Below are 15,338 nucleotides of genomic sequence, written 5' to 3' on the forward strand. Positions count from 1 at the left end.
TCCTATATAAGTAGATCCACCTAGTAGTTTTTTCCTTGGGATTTGTTAAGTTAAAAGTTAGCCATTGCAACTTCGTGTACTTTGTTTGTGTCCAACGACCAAACCAAGACCGCTTTTGGATCCCCACCTTTATCAATAATTCATCTATATTCGCAATATTCAGATTGCATTATCATATTCTTGCTTGTTCCTCGATTGCGTGCAGGAATAGACCTTCGTGGTCAGGCTGATTGAGCTTCCAGCATCGTCAGTAACCTCGGGAGATTGGTTTAGCGATTGCTAAGGCACAACGTCGTGCATGTTTGTAGTCGGATCGTCAAAGTCGGCTCCACCAAATCGATAGTTATCATCTCATCGAAAGATCGGGACACCCTCGCCTCTATCAGCATGCATGGATGCTAGTATTTTGCAGGGAGTAAATACTTAGGATGGCCGTGCATGCATGCATGCTAGTATTTTGCAGGGAGTAAAGACTTAGGATGGCCGTGCATGCATGCAAAAATTAATTGGTGTGGAAACTGATAGGTGGGCAATTAAGCCATTAATTTGCGGGAAAGGCGGGAGCATCAATCACCATAATTAGGTAACGGACGCCTAATTGGCCGCTTAATGAGATGATTATCTTAATGAAATGGCAACTGGCCTATGACATGCACTTGAGTTAGAGCGGTACGTACTCTCCCATGTAGACGATGCAGATGAAAGAGGCGCAGACGATGAGGCAGCGTGTGTTGCCAGCGATGCGAGGGAGGGCCGACAAGCGCGGCATTGGGCGGCCAACGCGGCGCGGATCCGGCGGGCTCGTCGCAGGACGGCCAGCACGGCGCGGGGCCGACAAGCGCGTCGCCGGATGGACGAGTACGACGCTGGGTCGGAGAGCGTAGCGCGAGGCCTGCAACCGCGGCGCGGCGCTGGCAAGCGCATCGCCGGTGGGGCGAGCGCGGCATAGCATTTCGCCGCTTCGGGAGTCGGATGGGACCGATCCTTTTGCCACTTTGTCCGCACATGCAGCCACCATGCATGGAAGAGCGGTGATAGTGTTCGCATATGAGGCCCACGACGACCCTGTTCTTGGCAAAGGCGAGACGTATCTCCAATAAAATAGGGAATAGATGTAAGAATTGATACAAACCATCTGCATCATGGTTCGATAGACGCCATGCCCCACGGTGGGCGCCAACTGTCGTGGTAACGATTCCGACAATAAGAGAGGGGTAGGATAAAGGAGCATGATCTATCGAGATGCATATGGGTGACACGATGGTTTTAGCGAGTTCGGGCCTCTCACGGTGGAGATAACAACCCTACTTCTCGTGCTCCGGAGAGGCTTTGTTTTATCTGAGTATGTATCTGGAGATTACAGTGTGTGTTTGAAAGAGAGGGGAGAGCGGATCCCCATGCCTGAGCTATGTCCTGAGACTAATGGTTAGAAAGAGAGAGAGGTGGAAGCCCAAAGGCCCCCTAGTCTAGTGGTGGGGGGTGGCTTATATAGAGTGCGCCACCCCCTCACCCCTTATGTTACACAGTGGAGCATCAATGCCATAATGCCCGCCTACTACAAAACCGTCATGCTGATTATTGGTCTTTGCATATCTGAGTGAGTTACATGGTCGAGTGGAATGAGCTCGTCGAGTGAAGTGTCGTGCTCCGAGTGGTTGTCGCCATCCGAGTAACTTTCAAGTTGCGGTACATCTAGACGGCGATCTGGCACAGGGGCCCAGTACAAAGTATACGGTGTCCATGGGTAGGGCCTTTAGGTCAGGCCTGTTACCCTACCCCTAATACATGTCCTCGTCACGGACCATATTAATAATTTTATCGTTTACGTTATTAAATGCATCACACACGGTTTCTAGAAGAAATTGTTTTGCATAGGCCGTCTATCACACAAACTTTTTATGTGGAAACCGTTTGGCGTAGGTAGCCTAATGCAAAGAGTTTTCTAGAGGAAGTCGTGTGTGATTGTTCATTGATCCAAGACGTTTACTTCCTAGAAACTGTGTGGGTTGTGTGAGGTCATCGCCCACGGTGTTGTCTCAATAACCATCTGCAATAGAAAAACCCAATGAGCAGGCTAATTGGCCTATTATTGTTAATACGTTAATAATCAAATTCACATTTCATATTAAGCACATAATATATTTGATTTTTGTATTACGGGACCAGGATTTCATAATTGAAATACATCAGACTACATGATGTTGATAACGCGACACTACAATCAGAAACTCTTCAACGAAACTATGTGCGGTGCATTAATCACAAGCGGTTATGTAATAAAACTGTCAAAAATTAAACAAAACATTTGTAATGGCGTAGCCAACAAACATGTTTCAGATTATAGTTGCTTCAGATTATAGTTGCGTGTGCGATGCGTGGCATACCGTTCACTCAAATGAATTGTTTGCAATGAGCTTAACAACAGAAACGGGCAGCCAGATGAAGGTGTGTGCAATAGACGGCATATAGTTCACCCTGATGAATTGTTTGTGAGGAGCAAAGATAACGGAAACGGTCAGCCAGATCAAGGTGTGTGAAAAACAAGATGAAGGCCTTCTTCGACTCCAGGCCGACCGCAGCCACGACGTCGACAACATCCAGATCAAGCCCGTCAGCTCCGGCATCTGGATCGACCGCTGCTCCGGTGCTCCCGCCAGAGCACCGGCATCACCGTATCCAAGGTTGTTCCCTTTTCTGTTGTTTGTCCCTGCCAAGAGCCTCATGTGCTTGGCTTCTCTTAACAAACCTCGCTGGTTACATTGAAAAACTGTGATGTGCTGATGATAAACAGTGTTGCGTGTGTATTTGGTCTCTTTCCTTTCCATATCCATGGTTGTTCATACTGATTTGTGCTTTCCGCTTTCTATTTGAAATTATGGCTCATGTTGCTGTGTATTTGGCTGCTGGTCATCGCCACTACCTCAGCAAAGTCACTCGCGACCAAGTGGTTCACACTATCTCCAAACCTTTTGAAGCAGCGTACATGGTATAGTTGTCTCTGAACAATATACCACCGTACATTCAAATGAAGAACGAAGAGTGTCCAAAAGATTCTGAACCTTGATTTTGCAGTTACATGAATCTGGGGCTGACTGAGAGATATCAAAATGATAGATGGCAACATGAGGTTGTATGCCTGCAGCGCATGTGCCAGTTAGTGATGGTTAATCAAGACCGAGCAAAGGCTAGGTTCAGGTAGATAAATTGATCTTTACCATGCCGTGTTAGTTCATCTATAAGTTGTTGTAGTACTCCAAGCCCTTCCAATTGATTCATCTTCCATCTACACTGTCAGCAGGATATTGAGTACCATTAATTTTCGGACATTGTACTTTCTCATCAATTTAAAATAATTAAGAGGCGCGTGACATGTGTTTTAGTTTCTAATAGAAACACAAAATATGTCTATTTCACTTTTTAGACAATTTTTTTTTGATTGTGTGTGCGCGTTGCACACTTATGGCATGACCGTTAATGGAAACGCACAAAGCAAATGCATTATGACCCGATGTTCTAATTTATAGGAACATGTATAAATTGTGAGTTGCTTTTGGTTTGATCAACATTGTTTCTTTGTATGCTTACATGGTTACTGATTTAGTTACCAGGCAAAATTTCTTGTGTTTTATGCCTTCATGTTTTCTTGTTCAAACTTTAATGATGGTTGAGAAATTCCTGGTAAACATGGTTAACAATAAGGATACAATCAACTACAATTAGTTTGCTTTTCTATTGCTGGGTAACCTTCTTATGCCATCGTTTCTGACTATTTTTATGCTGCAAGTATCTGGTCCAGAGCCAGTGGAGACAAGCAACATCATCATGCTGCTATATCTTAGTGGTCTTTATTTCACAATAGTGATCTGCTTCTTATATGTTCTAGGTGTCGCTGTCGTGACCTGCTTGGCATTACCCTGGTATAAGTTACGCAGTGGTAACCTTCCTTATTTTGATGGTTGTCGACACACATCTTCAGTCACACATGCACCATACGAGGTATTGATTAACCTATTCTCTCATTTTTATCATCATTGCCTTAACTTTTACAGGCTTCTCATCAATGTTCTTGCCTTTGAGCCCACTATCTGCCATGATGTACTGATCTGCTCATTTTACATTATGTGTTTGTTTGTTTGTCTATTTGTGTGAACTTTCAGTTTTCTTGAAGTTTTTGTTATAGCATGCCACTTCTATCTTTGGATATACTATAAGCTAAACTCAAGTAGAAGTAGTATTTTCCAATTATCTATTTGCAATTAAATTATTTTGTTATTTTAGGAGGGGCGTTAGTTCATTGTTTTAATGACTTTTTTTAGCAGTCAAAACAGCAGGAGAGGCTCCCACTGTTACATTTTATAATTTTTTGAAATAACTACATAGTGTCTGTATGCCCACCAATTGGTGGAAGAAAGGGCCTTACAAATAAAACAAGGTCTGGTATTAAAAAAATAGAAGGGTAAGCAAGACTACAAATAGAAATCTAAGCTTGAAGTGATGCGATCAGGTTTTAAAGGAGTTCTTGATTTTCAGTTTTGGCCCTGAACTTTAGAATCTCCATGTCTGAAGTTAGTCCTCTTCCAACTGAGCAATGTAAGTGCCACCCCCTCGAAGTGACATTTGTTTCTTTGCTTCCATATGTTTCTTGATTTTCATTAATTTAATGACTTGTACCTTTGTTGGCTACTTTTTAGAGGCAGAGCCTCTAGTACGTGCAGCCGCGCTCCGTCGCGGCCACCTGCTACTTCAAGTCCGCCAACGGCCTCGCAGGAAACTGGGGCTTATCCACAGCCCAACTCAATCTCTGCCTCGCCCTCCTTGCCGGTATATATGCATTCCGTTCAGTCTGTTCGTTGTACAACTTGTAGTCTCCTCAATCCAGAAGTAGGAGTCCACAGAAAAATTGATTATCTGAATCACTCATAATTCAGTTTCGTTTTCTTGGGGTAAATTCGAAGATCCATTACCAAAAGTGTGAATATGAGTGCAGATATGCTCTATCTTTTGAACTCCTAAACTATTGCCTATACATGGCTATTCTTGCTATCTATGGATGTTCACTTTGGTATTCATCAGGAACCAGCTAACATAGGAGTTCCAGTAATTTCCCTAGATGCAATAGGATGAACTTTCATTTTAAGTGATGGTTCTATAGTATAAATTTCAAAGATCCACCTCAGCTGCTGCTGTTATGGATTTATAAATTTTAATCATTATAGTATTGTGGTGAATACAATAGTCTATTTGATTTCGATGAATAAAATGTGCAAGGCAGATCCCCATTCTTCAGCAGAGCTTATATAACATTCAGATTGTCTATTAGATTAGTTTCTCACTACACTTTGTTTCATTTTTTATTAAGTGTAAATGCAAGGAATATACTGTTGTCACTTAGTAATAATTCATCTATGAATTAGGAGGTAGGTCAGCATGCTGATTGTGCTTCAAGGCACAGTGGTTTGTAGCTTACAAAATTAGTGTTTATATAGGTTGTGCATCTTAGGAGCAAAGTTTGATTCATAGGTAGCTGAAGAAGCGAACACTTTTTGTTCTTTGTCATTTGCAGGTTTCCTTGCAAATACTAATATGTATTTAGTCTTGCTATGTGATGCGTTGGGAGAATGTGATGTGGGGAGGGGACACAACACTCCACTTCAATTCATGTTCTTCACGTCACGTTGTCGCCGTGCTTCGGCTAGTTCTATTGTGCATGCTTCTTGCTATTTGGAAGGCATCATTGTTAATTTTTTACGTTAGCTCTTCTTTCAATTAATAACATTACAAGGTTATCAACTCTTTCTTGGTGAGGAACGTTGTTGCGCGGGACAGGAGAAAGCTTGAGAGCCTGCTGCCCAATCTCGCCAAGGCGATGAGATGTAGGCTTGCTCACCACTGCTCTGCTGGTTGCTGCACTTCCAAGGGCTCAGATGCTAAGTGAGCACCTCCTCGCTGACAACCTATTCGTCGCCAAGCTCATCTTGGAGTGGTTCGTCGGGTCATCACTAATGTCTTCTCTATTTTGAGATGCTGCAGTTTCACCGCCTCTAGACAGGCCGTTGGCGACCGCCACTGCCACTTATATATATACACATATATACACTCAATGTAGTGTGTGCTTCTTAAGCCTGTCGGAGCCGTTAACTCTGCCTTACCCTGTGAGGAACTGTGCCTCTGCATTTGGATAGTATGTGCGACATGTATGCCTTGATCAAAACTGCGTCCCCTTCCTTTTGAACTAGCATATGTGCTACACAGCTGATTGTTACTTATCCAAATTTAGGCTGCTTTCAGCACCAAGGAGGATTAATACTCTAATGGATTTGGCCTGTTTTAAAGTAACTGATTAACAAGGTTCTCGGTTATACATGCATCTGTGGCAGCAAGTAGAGAAAAAACATCCGCGCGCCCCACTCACTAGTAAGCATTAGAAGTAGCAACACCCGTGCACCCATGGTGACACCGATCACATCCTTTCGTCCAACCATCTACACAACCAAACACCACGAGTGGCACACGTGAGCCCTCTCACTAAAAAAACTAGTGATTGTTGTTGTCGTGTGCTTTCTTGCTTTTTCCTAATCATGATTACCTCTTTGGATTTTATTGATTCAAAAGATGCATTATATGATTCAACATTTTGAATTAAAGCCCTCGATGAGTGCAGCGCCCTGCTAGACAAACAGTTTTTACCTCCTTTCCGTGACAGCACACGTGAGCCCTTTCACTAGAAAAACTAGTGATTGTTGTTGTCATATGCTTTCCATGCTTTTTCTTAATTATGCTTACCTCTTTGAATTTAATTGATTCAAAAGATGCATTATATGATTCAACATTTTGAATTAAAGCACTCAGATGAGTGCAGCGCCCTGCTAGACAAATGGTTTTTACCTCCTTTCCATGACGGAGTTATAAACCATCGCCTTGTCAGTGTGTGTGATAGGGGGGTCCATCCCACACGACCTAGAAACCGTCAGGGATAGGCCCTCCAGTCACGCACGCGGGGCAAAAAAGAGCTCGTGTGCGATTGGGCGAGCCATCGCAGACAATTATATAGGCACAATCGTTTCCGGTCGTAAGTACATCTCACACAGTGAATCCAAGCCGTATGTTTCCGTTCATACATACATCCCACACAGTCAATCCAAGGAATATGTTTCCGCTCGTATGCACATCCCACACAGTCAATCCAAGAAATACGTTTCCATTCGTATGTACATCACACACGGTGAATCCCAGACAGACGTTTCCGTTCGCATGTACATCACACACAATTTTCGCCATCAAAATCGTCTGTGATAGCGTTGCCATTGCGGACAATATTAATAATTTTATCGTTTACATTATTAAATGCATCACGCACGGTGCCTAGAAGAAATTGTGTTGCATAGGCTGTCTATCACACACACTTTTTATGTGGAAAACATTTGGCGTAGGTATCCTAATGCAAAAAGTTTTCTAGAGGAAGTCGTGTGTGATTGTTCATTGATCCAAGATGTTTACTTCCTAGAAACTGTGTGGGTTGTGTGAGGTCATCGCCCACGGTGTTGTCTCAATAACCGTCTGCAATAAAAAACCCAATGAGCAGGCTAATTGGCCTATTATTATTAATACGTTAATAATCAAATTCACATTTCATATTAAGCACATGATATATTTGATTTTCGTATTACAGAATAAGGATTTCATAGTTGAAATACATCAGAGTACAGGATGTTGATAACGCGACACTACAATCAGGGACCCTTCAACGAAACTATATGCGATGCATTAATCGCAAACGGTGATGTAATAAAACCGTCAAAAACTATACAAACCATTTGCAATGACGTAGCCAGCAAACACGTTTCAGATTATAGTTGCGTGTGTGATGCTTGGCATACGATTTACTCGAATGAACAGTTTACGATGAGCTTAACAACATAAACGGGTGGCCAGATGAAGGTGTGTGCAATATACGGCATACAGTTCACCCCCACGAACTGTTTGTGGGGAACAAAGATAACAGAAACGGTCAGCCAGATCAAGGTGTGTGTGTGTTATACGGAATACGGTTTACTTGATTGAATTGTTTTCAGTTAGGCCACACAACATAAATGACCAGCTAGATCAAGGTGTGTGCGATAGAGGGCATACAGTTCATTTCGAGGAAGTGTTTGCGTTCAACCAATAGAACAAAAATGGTTCAACTTGACAAGATGTGTGTGATATGCGGCAAACAGGTACGTAATCAGAAATGTCGTTTCGCACACATAGGTGGCAAGTTCCCTCGCAGAAAGATGAGGCTTTTTGAGAGAAGCTCCGGTTTGTAAGAAGTTTATACCACAACTTGTCCTAAATTGGATTAATTTTTTACCACAGCATGTTGGTGCCATGTCATTGTACCATGCCAAGTCTCATGATTTTCACGCGAGTTTTGGATTTATAATAATTTTAAAACCAGGTTTCTCAATGTTTATTGTCGAGTCGACACCGCAATGGATAGGTTTTTTCCTCGTGAGTCCCAAATGTCAGTATCCAAATATGTCACTACCATGCAGCTTTTCTTATTAAGAATTACATCCCATTTGGTGTGCTAGCTAAAAATAAGTTTGTGGGTGTTGCGGGCGCTAAGAACTTGCGGGTTATGTACTTCATACTAAAAATCATATATAAATAGAACAGTCTGGATACTTCAGATTTCCAAACAGTCATAAAGGGAAGATTTATAAACACCCATACTACATGTATTCTAAGTTCACACTGAATTTATTCTACCCTTGATCATTTTCTTTCCTTTTCTGCCTCATGTCTTCTATGCTTCTTTGCACATGAACGCTTCTTTGTTGCACGAATCTGTTGCACATCCACATAACAAGCAAGACACATGTTGTAGCACATATATGTATAGAAGATAGAAAGACAATATGCATCTACTTTAAAACAGAAATGCGAGAAGTAACCTTAAATAAATTCAGGGATAGTAGTTTAGCAGACAACATAGTAAGACAAGAACTCCAGCGACATCATGTCACACGCGTTGTCAGTGACATTGACTAAGTCGGGGTCGCCGAGGTCCTTCTACACGACCAACATGTGCTTCACAACCTCGATCAGCCGGTGCACGGGAAAAACCTGAACCGGGAAGAATTCAGAGAGATTTGATGGTCCTATCTGTGGCCCTGCTATTGCTGCTGTAGATGCAAATTCAGAGAAAAGCCTGTGGCTGCTGCTACTACCGCCTGTGCACCACGCACAAAGCAAGCAGACAAGCTATGCGTACCACACGCGAAGCCCCGGCCGCCGCCACATGACCCTGCTATGCATCCGCCAACAGGGAGACACACGAGACACCATAGATGGGAGGGTACAGCGACAGGAAGATGAGTCACAGTAGGGGTGTGGGGAGGAACCCTAGCGCAAGGCAGCTCCTGGTAGGTCCGCCAATGCGCCACTACTCCCCGCCTCTCCGGATGCCCCACAACCACCATCGAAGGAGTAGTGGAGTTACCGGCGCCCCCTTGAAGACCACTCGATGGCAAGGACAAAATCAAGTGAGGAGGGGATGGAGGATCACACCAATGGGAGGTCATGCAATGAAAGCCGGAGGTCTAGCGCTCGGTTGAGGGTGAGGTGATCCGATTTAGATCTGTTTGTCTTTTTGTGCGTGATTGTAAGTGTCGCAGCCGCTGGGTGCATGGGGATAGCAAAGTTTTTGTCTGTCTCCTGAAATTGCTAAATTCACTTTTGATGAGGCCTATTGTTATATTGACGGTTAGATCTAAAATACTAATCTAATCAGGTGGCTCTTATTGCTACGGGTTGTCATGTGTATGTTAGACGGGGTGCATTTAGAGAAGAATATATTTGCTTGTTTAATAGTAGTAGAGATGAATATGCTTTTTTCACATGTTGTGCTTTATGCGATGACAATAAAACATAAAGAAAGTTATTTCTTCTTCTTGGAAACTTAGAAGAAAAAAAAGCACAATGTGAAACCCCAAAAGCCAAGAAAATAAATCCAGTAACATGTGTAAAGAAAGAAAAAAAGCATGTTTCCAGCAAGTGCGCCCAGCATGCGATATATGGTGATGCTAGGGGGCACCACATGGCGCTCAAATAGTGCTCGATGGGAAACAACCTGAAGGGTTACCCTGTAATTGTGCACACCCATGCATGTACATAGTCATTGTTTTTTAAGTGCTCTAGGCCTGAGTAATTGTAATGATTTACTAAGTCTAATTTTCTCAACCTGACATGAGACAGAGAGACATCGGAAGATATCATTTTCGTGATAATTATATGATGGCATGTCATTTTTTTAATATGCCATCGTACGTCATTTTTTATTACATGCATTGCACCAATATTTCATTAGTGGTTATACGATATTATTTGATCGACTTTGAAAAATAAGAATACAATTTGATCTAATATTGACGATATTAGTGCCACTTATAACTATTTTGATTTATAACAATATTAAAATAATTTAAATTTGTGCCAACATTAGAATCCCGTCATTGGTGATGGCGTATGTGTATGCAAACCATGTATCCTGAATAAATTTCTTAGGATAAAACTTGATAGGTAATTATTTGTTCCGTCATATTGTATAGTTATTGACTCTTTTCAATGTCTACAATATTGACATTTAACAGTATATCGTATGCCTATTTTATCGCTAGCCCTCGCTTTGAGTGGTCAATTTTATAATTCATTTCTTGTTATTTTATTATATCTTTCCTTTTTATAATGGATTTTAGCCGGTTGCATTATTTTTTTGGAATAGTAATGGTATCATATTTTGTTTGGTCAAAATCGGTTCAACAATTCCATGAGAGAAAGAACGTTCATGTTGAACTTTTTTTGATTTGTGGCTGTGTTCATGGTGAATACCCCACACCTCACCCCAACCATGCACCAATATGTATCTGGGGTCGGGAGCCCAAAATTTGTACTCGCAAAATATTGGGTCGCCCTGTTTTATCTACAGAAATGGCATATTCCCTTGAATTGAGATGATCATATATCCCTAAAAATATGCAACATATTTCACATCCTCCCTCGCTTTAGTCATATTGAGAAGTCAAATTAAACAGAAAAATTTGGGATATCAAACTCGATTGGTCTAATATGAAATTAGTGCCTTTATTCAAAAATTTTACGATCATGCCTAATGCAATATCATAACTGACAATCTTTTTTCCATCACTGGCAAATTAATGGACACATTAGTGTGTTTATATACTCATGTAGTCTAGTAGCTTCCAATGAGATTTAAGAAAAGTGGATGCTTGAACAATGCAATACCTTCTGTTGTGATATTTTCGTACCACCTTAGGTAGATGTATGCACTTTAATGTACATATATATACAAAATTATTCTTGGATAGAAATGTTGATTTGTGGTTTTATAATTTCTCTATCTCTCTCACTGTCTATCTCTCTACCTAACTGTTGGTCTTCTTTTTGCTAGTAACTATACTCTCCACCTTAACATATGGATCGTCATGTAGATTACGGCACTCAGTCGGGCGATGATGCTGGGGGTACATCACATATTTTACCACATCCTAGCAAAATTAATTGATCACTAGTAGTAATTATAAAATCTAACTAACTTGATATGTAGATACGTAGATGAGATGAAGTCAAATGATTCATCTTCTTCTGCGGAAAATCTGAATGGTCCTCATCTTCCCTTGTTCCCTATTTTAGTAAAAATTCTCATATATCTTACCTGCAAACAAGCGATTTACTTATATTCTAAGTTCAGAGAGTCCTCTGCAACTCAATATCACTGACGAGAATGTAGATGATGAAATTATAACAAATCTGAGATCACCTAAGTCAGACAGCCCAAAAACTGACAAGGAAACACAACCTAAGACGGCAAGGAAGATTGCGAATAAAAAGAAAAAGAAAAGGCATGAAGAATTAGATGAGGAAGAGGAGGATGGGGAGGAGGAGAAGGACAGTGAAGAGGGGGGCTAGGACAAAGAGGAGGAGGAGGAGGAGGAGGATAGTGAAGGCGAGGATCAGTGAAGAAGTATAATTTCCTATGTAGTATTTCGGTTCTAATGGCAACCATCCTTTTTTGCTTTAGTATTTGCCACTTAGTCGTTGTGTGAAGAAGCAATGGTGGGGTCTCAATAGCGTCCTTGTGAGCAGTCTGTATACATCATTACACTATCTAGGGTAGAATTTAGGAAAGAAACATGGAATATAAATACATTATTTTTTGTCTTCTTTGCTATTTGGACTTTCGAGTTGTAGTCTTTCCATAACATCATTGCAGCTATAAAGAACCACCTCCAGAAGATGGTTATGGTATCCGGACATTAATCCTCAACAACGGCTAACATCATAAGCATTAGAAGTAGCAACACCCGTGCACCCATGGAGATACCGATCACATCCTTTCGTCGAACCATCTACACAACCAAACACCACGAGTGGAACATGTGAGCCCTTTCAGTAAAAAAACCAGTGATGGTTGTTGCTGTATGCTTTCCATGTTTTTTCTTAATTATGATTACCTCTTTGGATTTTATTGATTCAAAAGATGCATTATATGATTCAACATTTTGAATTAAAGCACTCGATGAGTGCAGCGAGCTGCTATACAATCGGTTTTTACCTCCTTTTCACGATGGAGTTATAAACCATCGCCTTGTTGGTGTGTGCGATAGGGGGTCATTTCCACACGACCCAGAAACCGTCAGGGATAGGCCCTCCAGTCACACACGCGGGGCAAAAAAGATCTTGTTTGCGATCAGGCGAGCCATCGCAGACAATTATACAGGCCCAATCGTTGCCGTTCGTAACTACATCTCACACAGTGAATCCAAGCTGTACGTTTCCGTTTGTATGTACATCCCACGCGGTTAATCCAAGGAATATGTTTACGTTTTTATGTATATCCCACACAGTCAATCCAAGAAATACGTTTCCATTCGTATGTACATCCCACACGGTGAATCCCAGACAAATATTTCCGTTCGCATGTACATCACACACAATTTGCTCCATCAAAATCGTGTGTGATAGCATTGCTATTGCGGACGGTATTAATAATTTTATCGTTTGTGTTATTAAATGCATCACACACGATGCCTAGAAGAAATTGTGTTGCATAGGCTGTCTATCACACATACTTTTTATGTGGAAAACGTTTGTCGTAGGTAGCCTAATGCAAAGAGTTTTCTAGAGGATGTCGTGTGTGATTGTTCATTGATCAAAGACGTTTACTTCCTACAACAGTGTGGGTTGTCCGAGGTCATCGCCCACGGTGTTATCTCAATAACCGTTTGCAACAGAAAACCCAATGAGCAGGCTAATTGGCCTATTATTATTAACTAGCCAATGTGTACGTGCAATGCGCGTTAATTTGAAAGTATATTAAGTGCATGCGTATATTAAGTAGGATATTATTTGCGTGTTATTATGTGATTAGCACCATATTTGGCATGAAATTAAATGCACGCCAAACGTGTTGAGCGTTCGACATTGAAGCAGTCTAGGTCGTTGGATTGACATGCTTTGATGGCCGAGATTAATTGGATCTACCCCTTTGGGTCTTTTTTATATTAGTATAGATATGTTAATAATCAAATTGACATTTCATATTAAGCACACAATATATTTGATTTTCGTAATACGGGACGAGGATTTCATAAATTAAATACATCAGAGTACAACATCATCACTACTGCAGGATGTTGATAATGCGACACTATAATCAGAGACCCTTCAACGAAACTATGTGCGATGCATTAATCGCAAACAGTGATGCAATAAAATCATCAAAAAAGATACAAAATGTTTGCAATGCGTAGCCAACAAAGACGTTTCAGATTATAGTTGCTTGTGCGATGTGTGGCATACGGTTCACTCGAATGAACTGTTTGCAATGAGCTTAATAACAGAAACGGACAGCCAGATAAAGGCGTGTGCAATATACGACATACAGTTCACCCTGATGAACTGTTTGTGATGAGCAAAGATAACAGAAATGGTCAGCTAGATCAAGGTATGTGTGATATACGGCATACGGTTACATTGGATGAACTGTTTTCAATTAGGCAACACAACATAAATGGTTAGCTAGATCAAGGCGTGCGTGATAGAGGGCATAGAATTCATTTCGATGAACTTTTTGCGTTCAGCCAAGAGAACAAAAATGGTTCAACTTGACAAGATGTGTGTGATACGCGGCAAACAGGTCCGTAATCAGAAATGTCGTTTCGCACACATAGGTGGCAAGTTCCCTCGCGGAACCATGAGGCTTTTTGAGAGAACCTCCAATTTGTAAGAAGTTTATACCAAAACTTGTCCTAAATTGGACTAATTTTTTACCACAGCAAGTTGGTGCCATGTCATTGTGCCATGCCAAGTTTGATGATTTTCAGGCGAGTTTTGGATTCACGGTAATTTTAAAACTAGGTTTCTCAATGTTTACTGTCGAGTCGACACCGCCTTGGATAGGCTTTTTCCTCGTGGGTCCCAAATGCCGGAATCCAAATATGTGATGCAGCTTTTCTTATTAAGAATTATATCCCATTGGTGTGATAGCTAAAAATAAGTTTGTGGGTGTTGCGGGTGCTAAGAATTTGCGGGTTTTGTAACTCATACTAAAAATCATATATAAACAGAACAGTCTGGATACTTCAGATTTCCAAACAGTCATAAAGGGAAGATTTTTAAACACCCATACTACATTTATTCTAAGTTCACACTGAATTTATTCTACCCTTGATCATTTTCTTTCATTTTCTGCCTCATATCTTCTATGCTTCTTTGCACATGAACCCTTCTTTGTTGCACAAATCTGTTGCACATCGACATAACAAGCAAGACACATGTTGTAGCACATATATGTACAGAAGATAGAAAGACAATATGCATTTACTTTTGAACAGAAATATGAGAAGTAACCTTAAATAAATTCAGGGTTAGCAGTTCAGAAGACAACATAGTAAGACAAGAACTCTGGCGACATCATGTGAGACGCATTGTCGGTGACATTGACTAAATCGGGGTCGCCGAGGTCCTTCCACGCGACCAACATGTGCTTCACAGCCTCGATCAGCCGATGCACGGGAAAAACCTGAACCGGGAAGAATTCAGAGAGATTTGATGGTCCTATCCGTGACCCTGCTATTGCTGCTGTAGATGCAAATTCAGAGAAAAGCCCGTGGCTGCTGCTACTACCGCCTGTCCACCACACACACAGCCAGCAAACAACCCGTGTGTACAACATGCGAAGCCCCGGCTGCCGCCCTGTGACCCTGCTATGCCTCCGCCACTAGGGGAGACACACGAGACACCATAGATGGGAGGGGTACATCGAGAGGAAGATG

General features: G+C 41.5%; 1 long non-coding RNA gene across 4 annotated transcripts; it reads left to right on the forward strand.

Annotated features, from left to right (window-relative positions):
* Nucleotides 1-2,543: 2,543 nt before the first annotated feature.
* On the forward strand, nucleotides 2,544-6,230 carry LOC119310444. 4 transcript variants are annotated; one of them, XR_005150708.1, is made up of 7 exons: nucleotides 2,544-2,681; nucleotides 2,926-2,986; nucleotides 3,073-3,195; nucleotides 3,884-3,996; nucleotides 4,531-4,590; nucleotides 4,692-4,821; nucleotides 5,564-6,230. It is a non-coding gene; the product is annotated as an uncharacterized LOC119310444 (long non-coding RNA). The 4 variants fall into 4 exon arrangements; XR_005150709.1 differs by having other exon boundaries at nucleotides 5,783-6,230; XR_005150710.1 differs by having other exon boundaries at nucleotides 4,505-4,590; nucleotides 4,692-6,230.
* Nucleotides 6,231-15,338: the final 9,108 nt, after the last annotated feature.

This window comes from Triticum dicoccoides, chromosome 5B, assembly GCF_002162155.2.
Source record: "Triticum dicoccoides isolate Atlit2015 ecotype Zavitan chromosome 5B, WEW_v2.0, whole genome shotgun sequence".
Taxonomy (NCBI): Eukaryota; Viridiplantae; Streptophyta; class Magnoliopsida; order Poales; family Poaceae; genus Triticum; species Triticum dicoccoides.